General features: G+C 40.4%; 1 long non-coding RNA gene across 1 annotated transcript in view; it reads right to left on the bottom strand.

Moving 5' to 3' along the window:
* Window positions 1-9,599: 9,599 nt before the first annotated feature.
* LOC120731018 overlaps window positions 9,600-27,911 on the bottom strand; it is a 28,231-nt gene continuing 9,919 nt past the window's right edge. The window contains exon 3 of the long non-coding RNA XR_005695259.1: window positions 9,600-9,719. This is a non-coding gene — a long non-coding RNA (uncharacterized LOC120731018). The remainder of the gene's footprint in view (window positions 9,720-27,911) is intronic.

Genomic DNA, 27,911 nt, shown 5'->3' with positions numbered 1-27,911 from the left:
GTTTTTTAGCAGGTCGGAGGAGAGAGAGAGGCTCGTAGTTACACACTAGTGTTCTACTTGCAAGTCATGTTTTCTGGGAAACTCATCTCTTAATATGATCAGCCAAAATCCTCCTGGCTCTCTGTCTGTCTAGCTATGTAACTCTTTCTTGATATTTTCTGCATCAATTAATTAGATTTTTTTAAAAATTTAAAATAAGTGGGAATATCACTTTTTTCTTTTGCTTTAAAAATTCAGTTTACAGTTTGTGACTAGCTAATACTGGAAAAAAAGGAATAACTTTCTGTCGCCGTGGAAATGAGAGACCTCAAACTGTCACCAGATCCAATTCCATTTTATCTTATTGTTATGCATTAATGAATTAATAAATAAATGCATCAATAAGCGTTTGACAGATAATCCCGACAGGCAGCTGAGACACAGAGTCATGTAGAAAAGTATTCCTGCTGCTTTTTTATTGCAGCTGTTACATCATGATTTGCACTGGTGTGAAAAGTTGACAAATCAAGGAAGAAAAAAGGAGTTTGGAAAATGTTTTTTCCTCAGCCAGTGGGATTACTTCATATGTTTCATACTTTAGTTCCCGATTACTGAGCCTGTTGTTGGTAATACTGTGGAGCTTCAAGAAATAGAGGGTTTACATGATTGACATGTTTCTCTCTCTCAGCAAAACCTTCATTTTTTCATAAGAGGGAGATTCAGAAAAATGACTTTGAAAACTCTAATATTAGAAAAATATGAATGTGTTAAATAGATTCGGTGAGGACTTAAAGTAACACAGCCACTACAGAAAAGCCAGCTGAGTGAATGAATGTGTGGGAGGAAAAGCACTGTACAGTAAATTTATATTAAATACATTGTATGAATGTATGAGGGCTTTAAAGTCAATAACACTGGAGAGGAGCTTCTATCTTAATAAAGTTGAACATATTTGAAAGCAGGAAGAGAGCAGATGGTGTAATTTAGCAGATTTATTAATATCACAGCTCTATTATTAAGACACTTAGAATCTGAAGGATTATAATTTAGCTCTTTCGGCTGCAGACTTGGTGGTATTTAAGGATGTGAAAGTAAAGAATAAATATCAAAACAGGAAATAGGTACTCTGCTCTGGGATCAAATATTAACCTGCTCCATATCAGGCTATGTTATATCACCATGGTATATTACCATGGTGATATACCGAGGTAAGAAGTGAACCATCCTCATAGTACAGAAAATCCAGGGTTAATCTTGAAGTTACCTGGATAAGATTGAAACCTTTTCTGCTTATAATGTGATAATAAAAGCAAACAAACTGTAAACAAATACAAAAGACAAAAGGTGCAAACACAGGGAAGCACAGAGATTAAGAAACCTGGGAGACTAAAGAAAGAGGAAAATACTAGTAAAACAGACAATCAAACAAAGGCTACAAGGAAGAGAGGATTATTTATACCAGCAGAGAGATTCAGGGAGTGGAAAGAGCTGGAAGGAAGGAGACAGAGGTGCAGACAATCCAGAAAAGTAAAACAGGAAATACTAACTGAATACATGATGAACATGACAAGGAAACACTGAGGCACTCAAGTGTACACATAAAAGGAGGAGGAAGACATCCCCAAAATGAAAAGAACTCATCTCACACGTAACATGCGAGGAACACCGCGAGGCCTGAGTGATGAACACAAAGCCAAAGCTCTTTGCTAGAACACAGAGTCCAAGGATCGCTCTCAGTATAAAACGATGAAGAAGTCGGTATTGTCAAAACTTTCAGTGACATAATAACAGAAAAGTTAGGACCCAAACTTAAATAGATCACCAAGAATTCAGAGACTCCAAAAGGCCATGACACGCTGTCTTTTTAACAGGGTTTTAGGAAGTCTGGGAGCTGTTTCTGAAACCTCGAGTCTGAAGCCGCAGGTCTTTTGATGGAAACACACCTTTTGTTTGATATCTTTGAAATGACACTGAGGTCTGTGGATGAATGAGACCGGATGAAGTGAAATGTCACACATGCAAATGCCAGCTGAGGAAACTGAAAGGTTTCTAAGAAAAACACCAAATTAACATCTGGTAAAATTCAAGGAAAAAAAGGAAAAAGATCTAAGGCTCAACAAATCCTTGCCCATTTTTTTTTTCCTTTTTTTTCTCTTTTCTTTTTTCAAACCCTTTTTTAATCAAAGGAGACAAGAAAATCTGTGTTATGAATATCGTAATATATATATTTTTATCTGGAAGTGTGCAGTAGATAGAAATGTTTCTGTTATTATAAATAAACAAAAGGAGAAAGCCCACTATCTATGTTTTTCCTACAACTGACAAAAAACAAAGAAAAGAAGGTGAATTTTGCAAATTTTCAATCCAATTCTTTGTCCTTTTTCATTTGTCAAAGAAATTGAAAACGGCTCATTTCAAATACTGATCGCAACACTGACGACAAACACAAGAATGAAAACATCAGGACAAAATGAGAGGCATCAAAAATCATGGGCCAGAAGCAGTCTCCCTGACTGAAATCTACATTATTAGACTGCAAATAAGGGGACATGGAATTCTTCACAACTCTTTCACCCCACTTTGCATCTTTTTAACTTTCTCCTCTTAGGAGGATCAAAAAGTATCAGAAGCAGCCAGTTTCTTTACTTACTCTGAGAATACTTTTGCCAGAAAGTGCTCCTTTTTTAAATAAAACATGTGTGTATATATGTATGTATATTTATATACACTACAAATATTACTCTTGTTGATAGGAGTCCTTTTCTTTTTTCTTTTTTTTTCTTTTGCCTGTCCCGTTTGGCTCTTTTGCATCAGAATTATTGTCTAAAGGCAAAGAAAGATGCCCAACGGATTTACTTTACCAAATTGACCATCCCAGCCTTGCCGTAATGGTCCATTTGATTCACCTTTATTTTATTTTCACTTACTGAATACGGGACAGACTTGACTGGGGGAAAGAAGGGGAGAAAGAAAGAGGGAAAGAGAAACAGCTGAGAAGAGGGACGGGGGAGAAGGGCAAAAAACAAAAACCAACAGAATGAGCAGAAAAAAAAAAAGAAGAAAAAGAAAATGCATATATCGATCACCTGGATCACCTGCTGAGAAAGAAAAAAGAAAACAAGCAGAAGAGAACAAGAGTAATAGAATAAACAACATCACAATGATATATGGGAATATGACAGTAAATACTAAATATTAAACATTATTGTGCAGCACATAAGATCAACAGAACACAGTGTGCTTTGAGGTAGGAGCCAAAAAGGGTGTAGTTTGTGGGTGTGATCACCCGTGTGTACACCTGTGAGCATGGACGCGCTTGTTTTTTTCAAAAAGGTTCCTTCATGTAATGATCTGCTAGAGGGTGTGGGGGGGCCGCAGCCCCGTCCTCCAGGGCATGAAGCAGGTATGGAGGAGATCAAAACTCCAGACATCCAGAGGCCCCCAGAACACAAGAGACCAAGGAAGACCAACAGAGGGGCAGCCGCGCCACTGTCCCAGCAAGAGCTGAGGAGAGTCCCAGATGAGGGCTCACTCAGCAGCCGCGGAGCAGAAGCCAGGGGGGGTTGCAGTGACGCGCCCGTGAGCTCCGCCGGCAGCCAGCTGTGCCTGAGTGACCGAGCCCCAGGCCGAGAGGCCGGGGGCACCCCACCTCCGAAGTGGCCCGAGCGAGCCCCAGGCTCCAGGCCCCGATAAGCGGCCGCCAAGGAGTGAGCCGGTGTGTACCCGGATGCCCATCCCCGGACACAAAGAACCACCAACGCACCGACACCTGAGGGAGTCCGCCACTGGCAGGGGAAGTGGTGGTAGGGTGGAGATAGGCCTCCAAACCTTGGAGGGCCTAAGATGTCCCCCATTTTTCTTCTTCTAACAACTTTGAGAACAAAATGTTAAGTTGATCCCAAATCTATCCAGCTCACTCACAGGTGCGGCGATCAGAGATGGGCAGTAACGCGTTACTGTAATCCGATTACTATTCCAAAAAATATAATTAGATTACTGTTACTTTCCCGTAAGCATGCTGCGTTACTAAAACCGTGATTTTTTTTTTTGCGAGAGTGTCTCATGACAGTGACGTAAGCGAGTGCGACGTTCGTGACAACAGCTGTGTGCAGATCAACAATGGATCATATATCGATTGTGGGAGAGAGTATGAGCGTGCAGCGTTTAAAGCGTGGAAGTACTGACCTTACTTTGAGTTTGATTCCATAAAAAGTGACAAAAACATTAGTGTCCGCTGTGCGTGGGAAGAAAACTTCTTTTTACAGCGAAAAAAACCCCTAAACGTCCGAGCAAGCAACAAATACGCTGCCGCTGGAATGTGAAATTCACAGAGAAACTCGCGGATTCTTCAACTGACTCCTGCCGCACACCTGCACCAGGGTAACCCTCCGGCTGCCCCACTCCTGCTTTACAGGTGAAAATAGAGCAACAGGACCGCTGAGTCTTTGATTTTATTTATTTTCTGCTGTGTTTTACTTGCATCTATTTGAAAGACTGAGTGTAAACACAAAAATATTTTATTTTATGTGCAGAAAATAGGTTTAAATGTTAAACAAATTTCTTCCAGTCAGAGAATGTTGCATATAATTTAATGTTTGCTTCATGTGTAAAGTTAAAAGATTAAAACTAATAAAACAAGTTTTAAAAAGAGACGTTTCCATTTGATTACATTTTGTATGATGGATTATGCAGAAAAAGTAGAATTGGGCTGAAAGATCTATCGCTTTATCACCTATTCAGGTTGTAAATCATGTTTTAAAAAGTAACTAAGTAACTAATTGAATGTTGAATTCAGTTATCACATTACAGTTATAATTATGCTGTTACTCGTGTTACAAAGGTTCTCGTGCTGATTTCAGTTTGTTTCCAAAAGCGTGAAGTGGTCAACAAGTCTACAAATTTTGACTGCAGATGTTTTATTGCACAAAAGCACAAGTGTGGGATGGATATGCTATAAAATGCAAACGGCATCCAGGACAGAAAGAAATGCAAAATGCAAAAGTTTTGCTTTCTGCAACCATCTGTGCAGATAGCATGCTAACGCAAAGCTAACGAAAAACCCAGAATTGATGTCAAAGCTGAGTGCATGCAGACCCCAGTCCAGCATCCAGAGCCTGAACCTTAACAGATACAGAAGGCAGTGATAAGCCTCCATACAGGTTTATTAGGTATTAGGCCAAACGGGACAAACTACTTCCTTTTGGTCCAGGTCCTGCGCAAGCCCTGTGACCTGACAGCAGGAGAAAGCAATGCAATAGCATTTGATTAATATAGCCTTGTGTTATACAAAATGCCTCGCGGAGCGGCTGAAGATGAGCATCTCTGATGTCCATCTCATATGCACCGAGACATCTAAAACTCCTGCAACCAAAATGGATAAGGGGTTTAAACTATATGTGACTACAAAGTAATGTGTATGTATATGTACTTTAGCTTAGCTTAGTACATTTTAGTATTAGCTTTGTCATTTTGTTCTCCAAATCAGTATTCAATTACATCTATCATAGCTGACTGAAAATGTTGTCATTCTGGATCGATTGCTTTCTTACAATCACATATACATGATTGCTTATCACTTTTTTATAAACCAGTATCAAACAAAGACATGGTGACGAGTGCTGTCCCTGTGTAAAGGTCAAATGCCACACAGGCTGAGAGAAGTGTAAAGGATGGGTTGAGGGTTCTGTGCAGTTCAATTTTTCACCTGTTCCAGCTCAGGGACAGTATTTATCAAGCCTCACAGGGTAAGTGATCATGACCAGTCCCCTTGATTATCTTAAACTCTTCATTAGTATAGTGTCGACTTTTGTTTCTCAAGCTTTAAGTTTGAGAAAAAGAAGATAAAAATACTGTTTTATTAACCTGGCAAAAATGTGCTTTCATAGGAATCATACACAAAAAATGGGACGTTAGAAAAACATTTTCCTGTAGTTTTGACAGTCTAAGTAAATGTACTTTTTGATACTTGTATTTAAGTAATATTTATTTAAATTAGTTCGACTTTTACTAAAGTAAAATCTTTATTCTCACCTGAGTATGCCTTCTGGGTACTCTGTGCTCAAGTGCGAAAGTTCTGGGTGCAGTGGTTTTTAAGTATATATATTCAGTGTTGGGAAGGTTACTTTTAAAATGTATTCCACTACAGATGACAGAATACATGGTTTTCTTAAACCATTCAAAAATCACAAAACTAAAACAAACACTCAATATACCTACAATATTGATCAGTTTCCCTGCATGCAGTCGATCTAGAACTTGATCAATTCCTCCATTAAAACTCGTGGTCACACTAAAAAAAGTCCAGCAACACGCATTAAAAATGGGCACCTACAATAATAAATGATCCAAACAAAATGGCAAAAGCCTCTTACCGAACGATATACCCACTCGCACCAGAGTGAGTTAATCGCCTCTGGAATTTCCCACAGACGAGTGTCGCACAGATGACTTTCTCGCTGGCTACTTTTACCCTCTCACATTATTATTGTCTTTTCCAGAAGAACACTGTACAAGGGCTTGGTTGGTGACCCACTTGACATCTCCTTGCTAAAGATTGGAGAATCATACAAAGACTCTGATGTGACAGATTGACCTCTAGCAGCAACTATGTCCATCAGTGACGAGCACACTCTTGTTGAGACAGCTTTAGGCTTAGCACAAAAGGTCAGTGTGCTCTCTTACCAGCAGTCCTTACTACCCACAAAGTCTGTGAGGATTCACAAAGATCCTCCTTCTTACCCTTCATGGCCACTAAGTGAGTACAGCCTGGACCCCACAGAGTGTGTGCACATGTGCACTGAGGAGGAACATGTCCACCTCAAAAGCTTAATTGTCACAGTGGACATGGCACATAAGATTGAGTCAGCAAGAAGAGAACAGACACCTGACCAGGAGTGGCATCAGCTCTGCAGGCCAAGGATCACATCTTCATGTTTTAGAGAGGTAAGTTTTGTGAGGGAAGAAACTCTGTAGTGTCTCTCAGAAAAAATCCTCAAAGGAATCAGACAGACTGCAGACATGGACTTTGAGGCAGCTAGAGAATACTGCAAAATGAAAAATATCAACTACAGGCCCCGTGGGTTCGTCGTCCACCCTAACGGCCCCTGGCTCAGTGCAGCACCAGATTGGCTGATCTGTGATCCATCTGCACAGCCAACATTTCGACTGGTTGACATAAAGTGCCTTAATGTGAAGAACTGTGTTCACTGCAACAATCTTCAAATACAGCACGGCGCTCTGTCTCTCTGTGAAAGCCACTCCTACTAAATCTATTTGCTATGACATCAGTGCAGTTACAAGCACTTCAAGAGCTATGAACTCTATGAACTATGTCACAGTATGAACTGTGCAACTTTTTAAAGTATTTGGTGTCTTTATTCTGTCGATTAAATTCAAGCCCACAGCTGCTGCAGAGGGCCGGTAGCCTCAGTATACAGGGTGCCCCCTCTACCAGATGAGCTATCCGATTCCCCTGTGAACTGTGCAGCTTAACTTACAGCGAGATTCTTAGCTCAGGGGTTTGTTTTGATAATACTTGGGAGGCAGGCTACTGCAAAAAGCTGGTCGACACTGACAGCAAAGGTCAGAGGAGGGATGGTGTAAATATTTTATTGTCCTTGATGCGTCTAATTGCTCTGTCCACATGTATCCTTAACCGTGCAATGTCCTGAGAGAACAGCACATCGTCATGTGACATCTGTGAGTGTTTACTGAGAGTTTACTCTGAGTACACTTTCCAGTCTCAGTTATTTAAAAGATATGATAACAAGAGTTTGGATCAATTTAATCTTTAACCGTTTTACTCCGTAGTGGATTGGACTGTGTCAAAGACTCTGTTTTCTTTAACATTTAAAACCTTATTTTCCTAAATGTTTTTCTCATATCACGCCAGATTTGAATGTTTAAGAGTTGGATTACCTGCCGCTACAACATTGGTCAGGATTTAATTAAACTCACACACAGTGATCAGTTAATGGGTTGAGCTCAAGGTCGTAGTCACATTTGTCATTTTACGGGCAATAAACTGTAAATTGTGATGGAGTGTGGCTGGATGAGCAGCTACATCAGAGACATTCTGATTTCACTTTGTCAGAGTTTGTGTGTCTGTGTGTGTTTGTGTAAGATAGCTAAAGTATATGTGATGAAATCAGGCAATATTTTTGTAGCACTTACGTGGAGTTATATACAGTACCGATGGATAATAACCAAGGTAATGAGTAATTTGGGCTAGTATCAGAAGCTCTGGTAGATTAACGGCAGAGGAACCAGACAAACACAGTTGTGTGGCTTAAAAGTACTTTAGTGATGTTAAGCCTTTAAAATAATTTTGTAAACAACAGAGTTACAACATGTTTAACTGAACTTCAAGTATAAAGTTTTCCCCCAAAGTAGCAAAAAAATATTGCTCGAACCGGCAACCTTCCGATCACAAGACAAACTGCCAACTCTTGAGCCACGATCGGCCAACTACTTTAGCATTAGAGGATTGTAGTCCATCAACGTGCAAATGAGTGTGCGTGTATATGTATATCGTCTCCTAGGATCTTGGGTTGGCTCGCCATCCAGCGAACACTGGAACACTCTGGGATCGCTGACCTGGTCTTTGGATTCGTCCCATATAAAAACCTGACCTATAAACAATGGTCAAATATATGTCACGAACAATTTAAGAAGAACTCTCACAAACTAAACTAGTGTCACACTGCAGTAACTACTATTCAGATCAGCTTTCAACTCAGTCATCATCAGTTCAGTCATGTTGTACAACATTAAAATATCAAGGTTCAAAGTTCACAGTATCAATATTCAAAATTCAGTTGTAATCTGCAGTAAAGATTATCTACAAGGCTTCAAACATTCAGGAATTATAGTCTCCATATAACTCACTTTTATGGTAAAAATGAATTACATCCAGGAAATTCACACAATATTTAATAGAATATATATTATCTAAAAAAAAACCACATCGGTACTCACTTCTATTGGCACAACCGCTGTCGATGGATCTCAGTACGTGACGCCACAGCTCAGTAAACCCTCCGTTTCGCTCTGACCTCTATGACAACAAGTGCAAAACCATACTTTGTGAACAATATCATTTTAAGGGTTTTTTAAACTTGTTAAGAGATTAATTTCTCCAGCTTACAAATAACAAAGTTTTAGCCCGCCTGCTCTGTTTGGCTGTGGAAGCAAGAGACTGAAAACTTGGGAGCTAGTACTGAGGCGGGACAAGAGCTGCCTAGAGCTTCACCGATTGGCTGACACGCGAGGAGTGGAATTAAACAATAGGCTCTCATCAGAGCTCATCAACCCTGGAGAAACCTAACCCTTGTTCAACCAAAACAAATATATAAATCTGTGTCCCTTTTTTGTTTGAGATGATTTTAGGACCTGGGTTGCATTTTACTTTTGTACTGGATTCAATTCAGAGTTATAGGCTCATTAGGTACATAAGCATGGGTGAGAAGCTGGTGTTTTTCATTCACTGTATTTTTCCAGGACTTTTGAGCCCTTATAGCAGGGGCAGGGAACTCCAGGCCTCGAGAGCCAGCGTCCTGCAGGTTTTAGATGTGTCTTTGATCTGACACAGCTGATTTAAATGGCTAAATTAGCTCCTCAATATGTCTTGAAGTTCTCCTGAGGCCTGGTAATGAACTAATCATTTGATTCAGGTGTGGTGACCCAGGGTGAGATCTAAAACCTGCAGGACACCGGCTCTCGAGGACTAACGTTCCCTACCCCTACCTTATAGGGTCTCAAGTGTCTGATATGAATTTTGGGGTTTTCTCTGTTTCCTCGTCGTAGGGACTTTACCTTACAATATAAAGGATCTCAAGGCAACTGTTGTTGTGATTTGGTGCCATATAAATGAAACTCAGTTGAATTGATATATGGTAAACAGCAGATAGTAATGCAAAAACATCAAAGGTTACCTCATATATCTGTGTTTTCAGATTTGTCCCAGTATTGAACAGAGTATACTACACAATATAATTAAAGAATAATTTACAGAGGAAATACAATCAACAAAATATATAGTCTATATATTTTAATATAAAGTATTTAACAGAGCATTTTCAGTTATAGTTAAAAACAGCTGAATTAAACTGTTTTTTCCCTCAGCTCCATCAACTGAAATTTAAGCCATATATATAACATATAATACAGCACTAGGAGGACAGTTTCTTTGATTTCTTGTGACACGCAGTGGGAATGTTATCATCATCCCATCCAAATTATTGCAATTATGGAGAAATTACACTGTGCTAATTTTGGTGACCAGCCTGAGCCTCCAGTCTCCAGTAAATTTCATGTCAACGTGGCGCTGAAGGATGCCACAGTTTGATGAAATGAAATGCAAAGAAATTCTCCTGCCTGTCACTCACCAGTCTCTCGATGAGCAGCCCTGGGAGCACAGCCAGTGAGCCGTGACCACTCCCTCGTCGAGGATATCTGTCATGTAAATCTGCAAAGCCACTATTTTTGCACTCATATATTCTAATATTAACCATGGCTCCTCTGTAGTGCAGTGTAGTAATATTCAGTATTTGACAGTATTTGGGCTCAAAAGCTAATTGCTCTTGCAATAATCAAAGCTTTTTTGGAACAACTTGTCACTTCTGCCCACAATGAAACAACTCTGAGATGCACATACTCACTTTTACTCCCACATAATAGTGCACTGATGCAACTTTCCCTCCTGACACTGAAAGAAGCTCACCTTAAGTGTCACTGACAGACTACACTGTTCTAATGAGCAACCTAAGATTCTGCTGTTTCTTGTCCTCTTTATCATTTGGCACAACACAAGCAAGAAATAGTTTTATTTTATGTTTTTGTTAAAGTCATTTTTATGATAAAAACTGCGTTTTATTATCTTTGTTAAGTAGACTCAACACGGTATCATGTTACCCAGAGCTCACATCAAATCACTGATGCAATGTTGGATCAATCTTCAGTCCAGTGATCTATGAAAGAGAGACGTGGCGTCCCATTCTGAATGTAAATGCTGTATGATCCCCCTCAGCACGGTGTTGGTGATTAATTATATAAAAGCCTATGGGAAAACGACAGCACTCCTCACTAGATTCATGACCTCAGTAAAAGACACGTCCGAGGTATTCGAACTCTTTTTAAATACTGCCTGATGTTAATTTGTAAATTATAGTGCCGTTTAAATGTAAAAGAGGCAATAAAACAAGATCTGTGCTCGTTTCAAAAACAAGATTGTCACGGAAAAAAAAATCAAGGGTGCAGAGTTGTAGTCCATAAACCAGTGGGTGACATCAAGTTGTTTTATACGGAGACTGTGCTCACGGTCTCAAACTCGCAGCCCAGGGGCCACTTGCGGCTCATATATTGACATGAGTGCAATATTAAAATAAGTTCTTTAAAAAGCCCAAAATGATTTAATATGAAGACAACACGAGCAGAGAGCACAAACATGCTGAGGAATAAGCTGTTAGCTCAGTGAGAGAGTCACAAACTAGTGTGTACTTATGTCTGCGCTTTTATTTTGTTAAATTTGAACAAAATGATAGCAGAAGTGCTGCCACGTCTGTGCAGAAAGAGAGGACCAGCTTGTTTATTTGGTGGTTCAATGAAAGGCTTCAGTTAGTTAAGAACGAGAAAAAAAGTTTACGCTCACGTTTGCAGTTCTGTGTTGTTATACAATATTTGAAATTAAAAAAACAAACAAACAAAACTCTGTTTGTGGGTGTTTTCTTGTTGTTTTTGTACTACTTGAACACTAAAGTGCCCCTCCAGTGAGATGACAGTGCCAGCAGTGGCCCACAGCTCATTTAGGTTCGAGACCTCTGACCTAAAAGGTAAGAGCTGGGTGCACAAACACATACACCCCCACTAATATCTGATTAAATGTCCATTAGCAAGTTGCAACTCGACCGGATGCTTTTGGCAGCCATCACCATCTTACTGCTAAATATCTGACCTCTCTGCTTTGTTTTTTCTTTAACACCCTCTCAGTTCATGGTAATGTAAAGCTGGCTTCACTGTGGACGGTGATGCTGGTGTTCCAGTGGTTTCCAGTTCATGGCTGACTTGAGCCTCGATGGTTCCTGTGTTCCTCCTGAACATCCTAACTGGTTTCCTCTCATCCGAGTGTGACGGTTTGGGTCCGTGATGAGTGGATGCAAACTTAGACTGAGGTTTGTATTCACTGACTTATAACACAAGCGTATCTTCTGCTGACATTTCAGTTTTCTAATGTTATTCTATGCATTGCAGTGAGAAAAACAGATTGAGAAAGGCCATCATCCAAGAATGTTATAAACACTCTTTTGTTGCTAATATTTAATCAAGCTGCTTGTTTGGGGCCTTTAAAGTGAGAGACACTGATAATCTTTCAAGAATCTCTCAGCTGTCGATATTTAAAGAAATGTTTTCCTTTCATCATCAGCGTTTGGAGGATACACCGTGTAAATCTTTCAAAGCCTTTGCAGGCTGTAATATTATGTAGCATCTGCTCTTCCTTTTTGCTAATGTCTGGGGATTCCTACCGTGACAGACAAGTTGGCTCTTATAAATGTTTTCTCAAATCTCGGCGAACTTTAATGAGATGTCAGAAGCACGCTAACCTCCTGCTGCTCCCTCTGCAGGTCTTTGTGCTTCCACCTTCTTGCCTCCAGACACCTGTCAGGTATAATAAGCACAGGTGACACCTGAGGTAATGTAGCTAAATTATATATTCCCAAAGCTCCCGAGACTAGTTGGCTCGTGGTAACTGGATAAAGCACAACTGTCTTTGGAAGATGCAAAAGTATCAGCTAATAATGCAGCAGCCCTATAATTGCAGCAGTGTTGAGATTGGCATGCTGCCGCCTGAATATTAACCTTAAAATAATGATTTAAAGAGTTGTTATGATTGTCCCAGGTGTTGCATAGTGTGGCACAATGATGACAAAATGTTCAGCTAATCTCCAGGTGGTTTGTTGTACCGACTGCAGATTTTTATATTTCATTGTGTGCAAGTTACAACCATGACTTTTTTTCACTGACAGTTACAAGTCAGAGATTTTACTTTCTCTTTTCTTTGTGCTCTTTGTGCCCCATCGTTCTTCCACAGCACCCTGGAAATGTTACTGTGCTTGTCAGCATTTTAAACAGAGCTTTTTTTTTCTGCTTCAGATGCATTGTAAATATTTTAGAGCTACACGCTGTTGGCTTATCGCCGCGCTTTCAGTGTCTCGCCATAAATATGGCTTGTTTGCTATAGTTGCAGGGTGCATAAAGATCGACCTGCACTCACCTCTATGGGAAGATCCTCTATAGTGCTCAAAGAAAAGTGAATATCCTTGTCTTGCTTTTGTACAGCACTGATTAAATATTGATCCCCCCCCCTCAGAAGACAGTAAAGGACATATATCTCTGTATATCTCTAATCACAACTAAGTGTTCTCGTGAAGACGCTTAATCAGTGCAGTGGTGGAGACTTGCACTAATCCATGAACAGCACTCTGTCAGATTTGGTAGATACTACAGTCCTGATCAAAAGTTTGAGAGCAGTTGAAAATGGCCAAAAATCGTTTTTGCATGGTTGGATCTTAACAAGGTGACGGACAGCCAACTGGCTCAGTGCTGGTTAGGGATGGGTACCGGTATCATGGCACCAGTTCTGACATAAACGGTAGTAACCAGACGGAAAAGCAGCGCACATTTCGGTGCTTTATTTCGGTGCTTTTTTTTCCTGAGCTGTGATACGCTTTAGATTCTAGCCAATCATTTTACGTTTCCGAGGACAGTGGGCGGGGCCAGGTAGGTACGTTCTTTTAGAGCAGAGCTACAGATTAAAAATGCCCAAGGCGAAGCGGTCAAAAGTCTGGCTGTACTTCACAGCAAAAGATGCAAACTCAGCAGCAACAAGTGCTTTAAGCTGATACTGTGATACTGTCAAAGGAGGTAACACCTCAAATCCGATGAAACACCTGGCGACGCAAAGCGTTTTTTTTTTAAAGCCGAGAAATGCGTCGTATTTGATAGCTTGCTGCGAGACCTCACACCGAGCACATCTACTGCAGGTGTGGTGCCTGTTATCGGACCCGGAGTTAGCAACATCCCCAAAAACCCAAAGAGGAGAGTCCTGGCCCCTAGCCCTGCCAGTGTAGCAGAAATGATGAGGATGATGATGCAGCAGCAGCCGTTCTTCTCTGCGTGAGTAGCTTCATGTTGTTCGTGTGTAATTTACGTTGAGTAGGCTAACCACGTTATTACATTAATGCATGTAAGGTGAACTAGCAAACACCATCATAGCTATATGCGGCTGTCTTCTTGTTTGATGCAGATGCTCCCTTCACCCTGGCCAAAAAGGCTAAAATGACCAAAGAAAAAGAGGGAAACAGCTAAACATGAGAGGTTTTTGGACAAAGTTTTTTCCATTGTTTAAGCACTGCTTCCAGCCAAGAGTGATGCCATATATGCCCTATAGCTGCAGAAAAGGCTAACATTGTTATCTTTTTACAAAAAAACAGCTGAACATGAGAGGTTTTTGGACCAATTTTGTGTTCTCCATTCTTTAAGCACCGTTTAAGCACCGGCACCGTTTCAAAAGTACCAGTTTGGCACCGGTATCGGATAAAACCTAAACGATACCCATCCCTAGTGCTGGTGACATTTTTTGGGGTCTTCCACTTTACTTTTCTGTTCCATAACCTTCAGGATCATTTACAAAAGTTTTCTGACTGCGTCCCACCTCAGCAGCAATGGCGTTCTGCGAGAGACCCTGCTCACACAGTTCAACAACCTGACCACGTTCAAAAAGGTAACGCTTTTTGCCATCAGAACATCCTGACAGTGTGACTACCTGATCTAAACTTTTGATCAACTGTAAAACAGCCTGTTTCAATTTAACTGTTGTTTTTAATAAATTCCATGTTAAAAAATGTTTTGTCTCACTCCCATTTCTTCTTGTTGCATGTTGAAGCTTGGAACCTTGTTAAGATCCAACCATGCAAAATATGATTTTTGGCCATTTTCAGCTGGTCTTAAACTTTTGATCGGGACTGTATTAGCTATTCTTATAAATGCAAACTACACAGATGTTGTTGACTGACGTCTTCACCCTCGCCTCCTCTTTTTATTCACTTTATTTTTGATTAAAAGCATTAGAAACTTGCAATTAACACTTTCCAGATTTGGAAGCCATAACTTCCTAGTTGTGCCACTTTTTATCTCCTCATTGGAAAGTTGCCCCAGACACCATATTCATACATTCACGTAGTCCTGCTCTAATGTGTGCCATCAGTGCATTAAGACTGGGGAACCTCAGTGATGAAGGGGTGAAGAGTTTGTGGCATATATGGGACTGGACACTTTCTGTAGTCATGGAAACACTTTGGCACACAGGCCTGCATTGATTCCATTATTTTATCAGCGTCATTGTATTTAGTGGTATGAAATGTTCAGCGAGCCATACATTCATTCGAACATGACTCCGTTAAAACCTGTTATTAAATCCCACAAAGAGACTCGACATCACATTTTCTTCATGATGACATGCTCGGCTAGAGATCAGTCACATGGCGGTGAGGGGAGCTAATTTTAGCCACTGTTGAGTGGTTTATTCAATGACAGTGGACATTTCATACAAACCCACCGAAACAGTTTGAGAACTGTGTAGAATGCATTGATTTACATAAAGAAACACCCAGTGGAACATCCCACAGACTTTTAATTTAATTTAAGACTGGGTACGTCAAAGAGTCACCCACAGAGAGCGCGACTATGTTGTAGGAAATCACTGATTGGGATGCAGAATTCTTCCAAAAATCAAATTAAACTCTGCAGTGCAAAGATTAAACAGGATTGCACACAGCGACCGTGCTCTGTGGCCCAGCGATCGCTTAAGATGGGCCGCGGTGGAAAAGCTGTTCTGTGGTCTTATCAAAGTCTTTCTAGTTCAAGGTATAGTGCACCTGACTCTGCTGACTCAGTAACTGGAGACTTCTAAACCTCCTCTGACATCAACATCAGCACAAAAACGACACAAAAACCTGTATGTAACACGAGCCACAACTCCAACCACACCCAGGAAAAGGCCAACAACAACTGAAAATGTTACGTGGCAGTTTATTTGCTTCATCGCGATGCCCAATCAATAACCGAAGTCTTTAATGTTCCCCAGTGTTCTCAAACTGAAAATAAGAGCAAGCAAAACACAAATCTCTAGCCTGAAATCATAACCAAAGGAAAGAGGATTCAACAGAAACGACTTCTCACTCCTATATCTTAATATACACAGTAGATTTACAAAAAACCCCCAAAACAACCAAAAATAAACTAGAAAACAGGTGCAGTAATAAAAAGCACACTAGTGAACCACACTTTTCACAGACAGACTCTTAGATCAGTTCTTACACAAATACACAGAATTATTAAAGATCTGGCCGTTAGTTGGGAGGATACAGGGCAACAATCGAGATGCAGGAAGCCCACAGACACTCAACAGTCACCTGTTTCAGCCAATACACACCTTGGACAGAGCAGAGAGAAAAGCACACGTCCACATTCACTGTGTTGGGAGGAGCCAAACAAGACACAGCAGACGTGATTCTGGAACTTAACCAGTGTTGGGGAGTAACGGAATACATGTACCGGCGTTACGTATTTAAAATACAAAATATGAGTAACTGTATTCCGTTACATTCCGTTTTAAAAGGTGGTATTCAGAATACAGTTACTTTGTTGAAATGAATGGATTACATGCGGTATTTTCCTGTTTCATAAGGCTATGAACTCTATATTTTTGGTTTCCACGCCGGTGGAAACCCAAACAAAACACGCATTAAGAGGCTCCCATGTCTGTGTGTCAATCTCGCGGCCCATGTCACCTCTACTTGCGGCCCGCATAATGACGTGAAGAAATAAAAAAAAAAAAAAAAGATTCACAAAAATGATTTAATATGAAGGCAACAGGCAGAGTGTTACAGGCGTCGCCCTAAAGAATGTAGCCTCATTCGGAATAGTTTTCTGTACGAGATCACTGCAAAAAGTGCAGCCTTACCTAATGTCCACCTACTGTTACTCATTCATATTAAGATCTAAACATCTAGTTGGTGTTGGTGTGGAGAGTAGCCTTCAGTTCATGTAGTTGCAAAAAGCATGATAATATATTAAGTAATCCAAAGTATTAGTACGTTACTCTCATTGAGTTACAAAATACATTTTGGGGCATGTAATCTGTAATCTGTAGTGGAATACATTATAAAAGTAACCTTCCCAACACTGATCTTAACAACCTTTATAATAAAGTCCTATTTCACCAAGAACAAATTCTGCATATAATACAACCAATGGTTAATGAAATATTACCTAATTGATTCATATTGGTGATTGATCAGGATCACCTGATCAATCATGACACCCTTGGCATAATTTTCTGAAGTAAAGTGATATCATTTTATCACCATTTTCCAACTAGGTGTAGTGAGGTTACCTGGCTGCATTTCCCAGTTAACATTATTAACGCCGAGCCCTGTCATAGGTCGCCAAGGTCCTGCCTCTCAGCCTATGGCAGCCAGGATAGGCTCCAGACCACCATGTGACCCTAAACTGGACAAGAGGAAGAAACTACATGGATGCATTATTAATGCTAATGGGAAATGTTCCATGTATGACAGATGAAGGAGGGGGAGATTCAGAGATTATGGTAAGAATGGTTATGATTCTTTGAGCTACAATAAGAAGTTTCATTCATTCATGGATCCAAACTTGGTCGCATTATGTCATTCCCTTTAGTTATGGAAGCTCTGTGATGTATTTTCAGGTTTTCTGGTTATGACTTGACTTTGATGACAAATAAATACGAGCTATTGTAGGTTGTCTATGCGTGTTTTTATACTAAGGCACGGAGCGGAAAGCGTGACAGTCGTGAAACATCTGCAGATACACAGAGCAGTAAACTGCAGACCTCTTTGTGGACCAACAGAGAAAATGGCCCAGGAAGAAAACAAATTTAGTGGAGCTCTAAAGAGAAATCATTTTGGTTTTTGAAAGGCGAGTCATTTGTCCTCACAGCACAGCTTCACTGACTCTCAGGGTTTGCCCCACTGTTGCTTCTGATTACAACAGCACACTCTGTACTGACCCAAAACTTGCCGGCTGGAATCCAGACCTGCCCCCTACTGAAACCTTTTGGAAGTCATGGAAGTGAAAAATACCACAAAGGAGGCCTCAAACTGCTCAGACGCTGATATTTACACGCAAGACGTGAAAATCATTTTGCTTTCAAAACGAAACGGTCTCCAGAGTCCCTCAAACCCTTACAGAGAGCTGATAAAAGAAATACTAATACTGTGTGGAAAATTTCACAGCATGCTAAAGACATCGAAGGCAAACAGAAAATGTAATTTTTTCTCAATGTGGTGTTTCGTATCTTTGTTCTATTTTCAGTTAAATGTGGGTTAGAAAAGAACTACACATCATTACATTCAGGCTTCGTTTCCATTTCACACGTCGCTTTATAACTGTTATGTTTTGCATGTAAAATCAGATGTCACAGTTTAAAAATACAATGCCAACAACAAATAAATAAATAAATAAATAATTATGTTATGTGAGGGGAAAGTTAGCTCAGGGCATTGCTGTCTTGGGGAAAGTAAAACAATTTCTGGATAGGAAAACACTGTACATGTTATATTGTGCTTTACTATTACCATACATAATAGGAAATACATATATAAGTAATATTCAGACTATAATCATAATGCAGAAATGGGCTATTAGACTAATAAATCAGGAGGGGTATAGGGCTCACACGAACAGTATTAAGACGCACGCTATAAAATTCCAGGATCTGGTGAAGTTTAAAACAGTGCAAATAATATATAAGGCAAGGAAAGGGATGCTCCCAATCGAAATAAGTAAATGGTTCTTAGAAAGAGGAGGGAGGTATAATTTTAGAGGGAAGTGGAATTTAAAATTACAAAGAGTAAGAACAACATTGAAAAGGATGTCTATTTCAATGGCGGGAGTTAAATTCTGGAACGAGTTAAAAGAAGAAATAAAGGACAGTAGTGATATTAACCAGTTTAAATAAGTATAAGAATGAGAGAAGAAAATGCAATTAACCCAAGAAAGCAATCAAAGCGATGTTAATTTTCTTCTGTAAATTAGCAAATCTAAATATAGTTTTAGTTGAACATGAGAAAATATTTTTTGTGATGTTATATTCTAAGTTGAAGGCATTGTATACGTTTTTGTTGTTCAAATTTAGATGATGAGGATGTAAACCTGAGGGGGTAGGGCTAAATAAGTATATACTTCTGCCTACTCCTTTTCAAACAACTGCATGGAAAGATTTTATGAAATGTTGGTGAATGTATATGTTTGAAATAAAAATGAACTGAACAACAAAAAAACAACAACAACTATAATTTATTTTGAAATGAACTGAATAAAAAAATACCGCCGCCATTGGAATAAAAATGTTTCGGTTCAATTGAGAATGCCAGAGAAGAATAAATAAAAATACGTTCACTTCCCTGCAGTTTGCATTTTATCACACATATGAAATATCCAGCAAAGCTTGGAAATCACAGCCAATTGAACCTTTTAATTCTCAGTACCTGCAAAACAACATTTCATTACTTCGCTCTCTCGTACAAACATTCCTCCTTTCTAACGATTAGTAAATGATTGCCTCCCTTCTCTCCACCTTCACTTGATTTGAATGATTTGATTATATACGGTGGGGTGAGTGGCAGATAAAATGTTTGTTCACAGTGTTTTCAGCCGCAGCTGGTTTCCGCACAGGTGCGACTCTCACAGACGCGTCGGCATCGGGAAATTATGCCTCAAATATTCCACACATTTTTGTAATTACCACTTGAGTGATTATACGGTATCTTTCAGTCTGACCTGATAATACTGCGCTTTCACTTCTGCACTCACACTGAGTGTTGAGGACTTTGGTAAGTGGAAAGCCAGAAAGAATCGCAGCAGGGTTTCATTCATTTTTCATTAAAGTAAACACATGAGATTACTTTTTCTAATAACTATTTATACAGCGGGCTTCAGTGTTTACTTTCCTTTGAGTTTATGGTAAGTTTATTTACTTTGAGTTTGGGACAATTGCTCACACTAGCCGTCTTAAAAATGACAAATTGATTTTAATTTTTCAGAAACCAAGGCATTAGTTTACAATAATCTTGGTTAAAAACGTGGCTGCAGGCTGAAGTTGGCTTCTTGGACTTTTTCCTACATTGGCATTAAATAGTTGGCGCTGAATGTGAATTTCTTATGCGTGCTTGTGCGTTACACTTATATCATTTGTAGGAGGATGAACTAGTCGAGCCAGACAGGCCGCATGGCTGGAGGCAAATCAGCATCTCGGTATGCATCGTCAGGAAGGAGGAGAGGATCCAAATACTGGACAAAGAGGCAGACAGTAAAACAAAAACTGGGCTTTTATTTTGGCTGATACAAAGTGTGAAAGTGAGCACAAAGCACAAGAGCAGAAAAAACTGGCGTGAAGAGCATGAAACTGTCAAAGGCAAAGAGATGGGACTGTGGATACACACAGGGGTCACTGATAGTGGGACACAGGCGGGAACAAGACGGAGGTAAGTGCAGTCAAGCTTCCTAACCGAGGCCCTGTCCACCTGTACATTTTATTTTGGTAAACATGGCTTTTCCTGTGCATTTTGTCCTCTTGTTCACACCTTTAGGCTACTGAAAAATAAACTTTTTAAAAACTCCTTTCATGATATCAGAGTGCGCATCATCGTATCTTCAGGCTATGCTTCCGATTGGCCAACATTTAGAGATATTTGAGGTTAGGGTTTTATCTCCCCTGACTGCTTTAACATGGCATTTTATAGTGATGGATATTATTTATTTGATGTTTCCATGTGGACAGAAAAATACCCATGTGTGCTTGTGATGTAACCTGGAAATATCTTCGGCCACATTCAGAGCCTGTCAAATGATCTGAAAACTAAGGAAAGGCGTTTGAGGGCTTCCTTTATTAGCAGAGGATACGCTGAGTCACCCTTTATGAAAGGAAAGGAGGCAGTGCCATCCCATGATTCACGGCGGCACGCCATCATTAAAACTGACAAAGTAAATGTTAATTAATAGTGTGTTTTCCACTTCATGCAGTAACTTGCTAAGTGATTTTAATTTGATGTGAAATGTGAAGACCAGGCTGCTCTAATAAAATCTTCTTAGAGAGGTGTTGCTTTGCAGTTTATGTCAAGACACCCTGAACTGGATGAGTGTTACCATGCTGGAGGAGTCCAGTGTGAGTCAAACGCTCCTTTTCTCTTAAGTCATATGAACTCCAATGTCTGTTCAAGAAAACCGGACTTACTATACACAAAGAAATGTATAACGATCATCTCTTGTTGTATAAGGACTGCATTGCTTCAGCCAAATCTGCACACTACTCAGGTTTAATCAGTTCTAGTGAAGGTAACTCCAGGTCTCTCTTTTCATTGTTTAGTAAAATTACAAAACCTCCCGACTCATTCCCCTCTCATATGGACTCTGCTGACTTTTGCAACTCTCTTACCGGTATATCTTTTCTCGCTCATAAAATCTGTGAAGTAGACTTTCTGTTTTCCTCACCGTCTTCCTCCCAGTCATTTTCATGTTTTACTGTTCCCTCCATAGCTGATATATCAAATCTTATTCAAAAATCAAAATCATCCACTTGTCATCTCGACCCTCTTCCCACTGTGTTAGCTTGTCTTCCCTCATTGGCTCCTCTCATAACTAGTATTATCCACTCTTCCCTTAACACTGGTATTATTCCTCCATCCCTGAAAACTGCTTCTGTCACTCCAACTCTCAAAAATCCTGATGCAGATCCCAATAATTTTGATAACCTCCACCCTATATCAAACCTCCCCTTTATTTTGAAAATCCTTGCGAAAGTTGTTGCCTCCCAGCTTCACTCATACCTCAGTGACCATAATCTCTACGAACAATTTCAGTCTGGTTTCCGCCCCAATCATAGTACAAAAACTGCTTTGTTAAGGATCACTAATGAGCTTCTGATGGCAGCTGATTCTGGTCTTTTAACCATCTCATCCTTCTCGATCTTAGTGCACATTTGATACAATTTCTCATAATATCCTCCTGAGCAGATTAGCATCCACTGGCATTAGTCACACCCCCCTTGCCTGGTTCACCTCATATCTCTCAGACCGCACTCAGTTTATCCAACTTAAATCACACTCTTCAAGTCTCTATCCTGCTTCCTGCTGGTGTGCCCCAGGGTTCAGTCTTAGGCCCTCTTTTATTCATTATCGACATGCTCCCTCTCGGCCAAATATTCTGAAAATATAATACAATTTTCATTGTTATGCTGATGACACCCAGCTCTACATTTCCTCCAAACCTAATTCATAGGAAATCCTATAGCATCGGCTTGTGCTTTGTGGAACTTCTTTTAATGAAGATGGGTTTTTTATTTTATTAGCAATCCTGACGGTTGTTTGGAGTCAGTGCTACTCTCAAACAATTACATACTCACGGGAGTTTCTTCTGGATCTTCGGTGGAAAGGCCCGTCTCTGGACTCTTTTCACCCTCCAGTGTTTTCCAGCTCTGGGTTATCCAGTAACCACAGGGGCACTTTTGTTTTTAACAGAGTCAAAACAAGGAAGCGGGGTAAGAAGGGAGGCCTACGTCAGCGATTGCGGAAGCAAATACGATACAATCGTATTCCTTTACCATCAATAATCCTGGCTAATGTGCAGTCTCTGAGGAGTAAATTGGATGAACTGCATTTGAATGTCGCACATTTACGTGACTACAGGGATGCATGTCTTATGGCATTCACAGAGACTTGGCTCAAGGATTCTGACCCTGATTGTTCTCTGGAACTAAACGGGTTTCCCATACGTTTGGATCGAGACCCCGGAGCTACCCAGAAATCTCAAGGAGGAGGGGTGTGTTTGTATATAAATCAGAAATGGTGTAAAAACGTGACCTTTCGTAGACAAGTGTGTCTGCCTGACATTGAGCTCCTCTCTGTGCCTTTGAGGCCGTTTTATCTGCCGAGGGAATTCCCACAGATCAACGTCACCGTCGTTTACATCCACCCCAAAGCGAATCCTAAGAATGCGACTGACACCATCTCCAACGTCATCCACTCTCTACAATCTCTCTCTCCTGAAGCCCCTAATATTGTTCTTGGGGACTTTAATCGCTGCGACTTGAAGAAAACACTGAGCAGTTTTTATCAGTATGTGAACTGTCCCACACGCTTCAATAAGACTCTGGATATATGTTATGGTTCCATAAAAGATACATATACATCTGTGGCTGGCCCCGCCCTCGGATCCTCGGATCACAACACGGTGCATCTTCTGCCAGTTTACAAGACTGTACTGAGAAGAGAGAAAGTGAGGAAACACCGCATAAAGGTTTGGAGTGACGACGCCTCTTTAGCCCTGCAGGGCTGCTTTGACTGTACAGACTGGTCGGTGTTTATAGAATCATGTAGAGACATTAATGAACTCACTGACGTTGTCTGCGGATATATATCCTTTTGCAGAGACATGATTATCCCTTCAAAGGTTGTGCATTTTTTCCCTAATAACAAACCATGGTCTTCAAAAGCTCTTATGAGGCTGATTCATGAAAGGAAAAAAGCTTTTATTGAAGGGAATATCTTGAAAGTTAGAGAAATTAGGAAGGAGATTAGATCAGAAATGAAAAAAGCCTAAATAAAATACAAGGATAAGGTAGAGAACGGAGATGGGTAGCAATAACTTAAGGGTGGCCTGGGCTGGCAATGAAACACATGACTGGTCACTGTTACAGTGACTGTAATAAGATAAGTCCCCCTGGTTTTAGTTCAGACTCTCAGCCAGTGAGCTGAATAGATTTTATTTGAGATTTAATGATAATTATAATCCAAGGAATACACTTGATTTCTTAATAGAGAGCACCAGAGGCCCCCCAGCTTTGTTCTTTGATGAAAGAAGGGTGGGAAATCTTTTTAAAATGAGTAAGACTAATAAAAGTCCAGGTCCTGATAATATATGTGGCCAGGTGCTTAGAACATGCACAGAGCAATTATGCAGTATTTTTTATCACATCTTTCTTTTATCTCTTCAGCAACAGAAGGTTCCAGAGGTATGGAAAAAATCAATTATTTCTCCGGTTGCTAAGACCACAAAACCTACATCATTAAATGATTTTAGGCCTGTCGCTCTAACATCCTTTAGTGATGAAGTCCTTTGAAGAACTTGTCAGGAAGGAGATCCTGCAGCAAGTAGAGAAGCTTATGGATCCACTACAATTTGCATACAGGCCTTGTAGAGGTGTGGATGATGCAGTGGCCACTCTGTTGAACTTCCTTTATCGCCATCTTGATGGCGCCAAAGCTCATGCTCGGCTTTTATTTATCGATTTTTCTTCTGCTTTTAATACTATCCAGCCGCATCTTTTAGTTGATAAGCTTCTTAACCAGTTTAAACTTGATTTTAATCTCGTTGGTTGGATTTTAGACTTTTTAACTGACAGATCTCAGTGTGTGAGAGGAAACGGTTGTTTTTCCAAACAGCTGAACTCTTCTACTGGCTCACCGCAAGGTTGTTGTCTCTCTCCTCTACTGTATATTTTGTACACTAATGACTGTCGCAGCACACAGGCCAACAGGCATTTCATTAAATACGCAGATGACACAGTCATTGTAAGCCTCCTTCATGGTGAAGAGGATTCCCATGGGCCTGCTGGGGATGAGTTTGTTTCATGGTGTGATCAGTCCTTCTTAATGATCAACACCTTGAAAACCAAGGACATGGTTATTGACTTCAAGAAGTCACCCCTCCATCCTGCGCTAACAGTGGTAAATGGTGCAGCCATTGAACTGGTGGACAGTTATAAGTATTTGGGGGTTGTTCTTGATAAGTCTCTGTCCTTTGAGTCACATCTTGCTGCTACAGTGAAAAAGGTTCAACAAAGACTTTTTAAGGAGGTTGAGAGGTTTTAATGTTTCATCTGAAATGATGACTCTTTTTTTATAAAAGTTTTATTGAATCTGTTTTAACTTTCTGTATCATTGCTTGGTACGGTAATATGTCCCTGAATAATAGGACCAGACTTAACAACCTGGTTAAAGTGGCTGGCAAGATTTCAGGGAGGTCTCAGGTCCAGCTTGTGGACTTTTATAACAGGCAGGTGCTGAGGATCATCCTCTCTTTAATGATTTTCAACTGCTTCCATCAGGTTGTCGTTATAAAGTGCCTGCAGTGAAGACAAAGAGACATAGATTGTCTTTTGTACCTGCTGCTATTATCATAGTTAATAACACTAAACCATAAGTGTTGTTGCCATTGCACATTGCACTTTTTTGATGAAAAATCTAGGTTGTTTTATCAGGCTTATATTATATTATTTTGGTGAGTGTATGTGATGTGTTGGTTGTCTGTTTGTTTGTTTGTACGGACATATTGCAAATCAATTTCCCGTTAGGGACAATAAAGTTACCATTGACCAAACCTAATTCATCCCTTCCACCTCCCTCCCTCTCGAACTGTCTTATGGAGATCAGATCTTGGTTCTCCTCCAATTTTGTCAAACTAAACAGTAATAAAACAGAAATTTTACTCATTGGCACGGCCTCTACCTTAACCAAATCTCACAGTTTCTCCATTAATATTGAAAATTCCCTGATCCTTCCTTCCCTGCAGGTAAAGAGTTTGGGTGTCATACTCAACACTACTCTCTCATTTCAATGTCACACATTTTTTACAAAACCCGGTCTGCATACCTTCACTTGTGTAACATTAACCGACTTCATCCCTCTCCATGCTGCTGACATCCTTGTTCATAGTGCAACTCCCTCCTATTTGGTCTCCCCAGTAAGTCCTTCCATAAACTTCAACTTCTTCAGAATTCTGCAGCTCGGGTCATAACTCGTACTCCCATTAGAGACCATGTCACCCAAATTCTTCAACAGCTTCACTGGTTGCCCCTAGAAGCCAGGATAAACTTTAAAATCAGTTCTCACGTTTAAGTGCATTCATAACCTTGCCCCTTCTTATCTCTGTGATCTGCCTCATATCACCGCAGTTTCCCGCTCTCTCAGATCTTCATCTTGTTGTTCCTTCTGCTCGTCTTACCGCTATGGGGCACAGAGCTCTCAGTCGCTCTGCTCCTCGGCTCTGGAACTCCCTTCCTTCATCTTAAGAAATATAGATTCCCTTATTTAAGTCACAACTCAAAACCTACTTATTTAAACTGGCTTACTCGCTTTAATACAGATTTTACTTGCTGTCAAGTCGTGCTTTTTTTTGAAAAAGAAGCTCTTTCTCTGTTGCTTGCTCTACAGCATTTCGAAGTCTATGTCGGCTCTAGTTCATCACCTGTCATTGTTTACACCGATCACAACCCCCTTGTGTTTTTGACAAGGATGCAAAATTCTAACCAGAGGCTCATGAGATGGAAGGATTTCAATCTGGAGATCCATCACAAAAAAGGAACCGAGAATGTAATGGCAGATGCGCCGTTGCGTGGTTTTCTGAACTCCTAAGTGCCAAACACCTATAGGGGAGATGTTTGGTCTTGAGAAGAGGGGGTGTTACGGCCCTGGCCGTAATGTGTTTTGGTGGCTGTTTCTTTTCTTGTATCTTTAAGTCTCTGCAGGTCCCTGATTGGATAAGCTGACGGCTGCTGATTGGTCCCCTGATCACGTGGTCGCTTTCAAAATCCCTCACCAGCAGTTGTCCCGGGGCAGCAACTGACAGCAGCAGCAGACCTGACCCTGGCCTCCAAACTCTGTAACTTGTGATTCTCGTGACCTAGTGAACTTGTATATAGTGTGTAAATTAGCTTCCTCTTCTAAATAGCACCTTATAAATAGTCACTGAAGCCGAAGGGGTGAGCTGCCCTGTTGTTTTCTGTATTGTTTCCTCCTGTTTATTCAGTTAGGGAGTTAGGCGTAGCATTTGTCTTTTGTTTGTTCTTTTCATCACGTAGGGTTTAGGTAGCACCTCCTTGACTGATTAAGCTGGTTTTGTTTGTTATTTTGGCCTTTGTTCACCCTGGAGTCACGCTTCAGTTAAAATAAACCAATAAACCACTGTTCACTAAGAAATGGGTTTTTCTGTGTATGGTTTTGGGGACCAGGGCGGGGTCACTTCCTTTTTTTGAACTCTTATGTTGCGTACCGGTACCCCTAGCCTGGAGCGTAACAGTGCTGTAAACACTTCTCCATTATCAAAATTTGCACAGCTAAGGTTGTTTCAGCTATGATGAGCTCATGTGCCCCCACTCCCCCCATCCCATCATCTTTGTTTCCAGGTGAAAAAAAGCAGGTGAAATTCTAGAATACATTATTTTTTGGTTCAAAGTGGTTCATTCAATGGACAATTCACACGTGTCAGAATGAGGCAGACACTGTTCAAGAACCAGGCAGGCTGACAAGTGGCTAATTTATGCCATCATAACCTAAATTCGGTGCTTCTAGGACCTGTTGCACTTTTCCTCAATCAGCTCTTCGCTCCTCTCAGGCACTCAGCAGTGTAAAGAAAAGCCGACCGGCCTTGCTCTCCTGGTGCCTGTCAGGTTTGAGGGCTTATTCATGAGATGGGAAACGTGTTTGCTGGAGAACTTTTTAAAGATACACCTCTTTTCATCTGCATACTTTGTTCGGCTTTGCTGTTTGACAGTTTTCTGCACAACAAACATGGCAGTAAGATTTTCATCTGTAGTGGTTTGTACTGGTGTGACATTAGCCAGTTTATATTAAGCAGGACCTGTACTTAATGTACTGGGAAGATAGTTCACAGCTTTAGTTTTTAACATGTCTTACCAAACGCAAGTATCCACAAATGGAAGTGGTAAGCTAGGCTAAAACAGTAACACAAATACAATGTTTCTCTATACTGTAAATCTATATTGCTTATTCAGTGAGTAACAAATACTCAACAGTGGCTGTTTATGTGTATAGCTGCCATTGGAT

This window comes from Simochromis diagramma, unplaced genomic scaffold (genome assembly GCF_900408965.1).
Source record: "Simochromis diagramma unplaced genomic scaffold, fSimDia1.1 OVJJ01000343.1, whole genome shotgun sequence".
In the NCBI taxonomy this organism is placed as follows: Eukaryota; Metazoa; Chordata; class Actinopteri; order Cichliformes; family Cichlidae; genus Simochromis; species Simochromis diagramma.
Note: the sequence above shows the minus strand (reverse complement) of the source record. Positions and strands in the feature narration are given on the sequence as shown.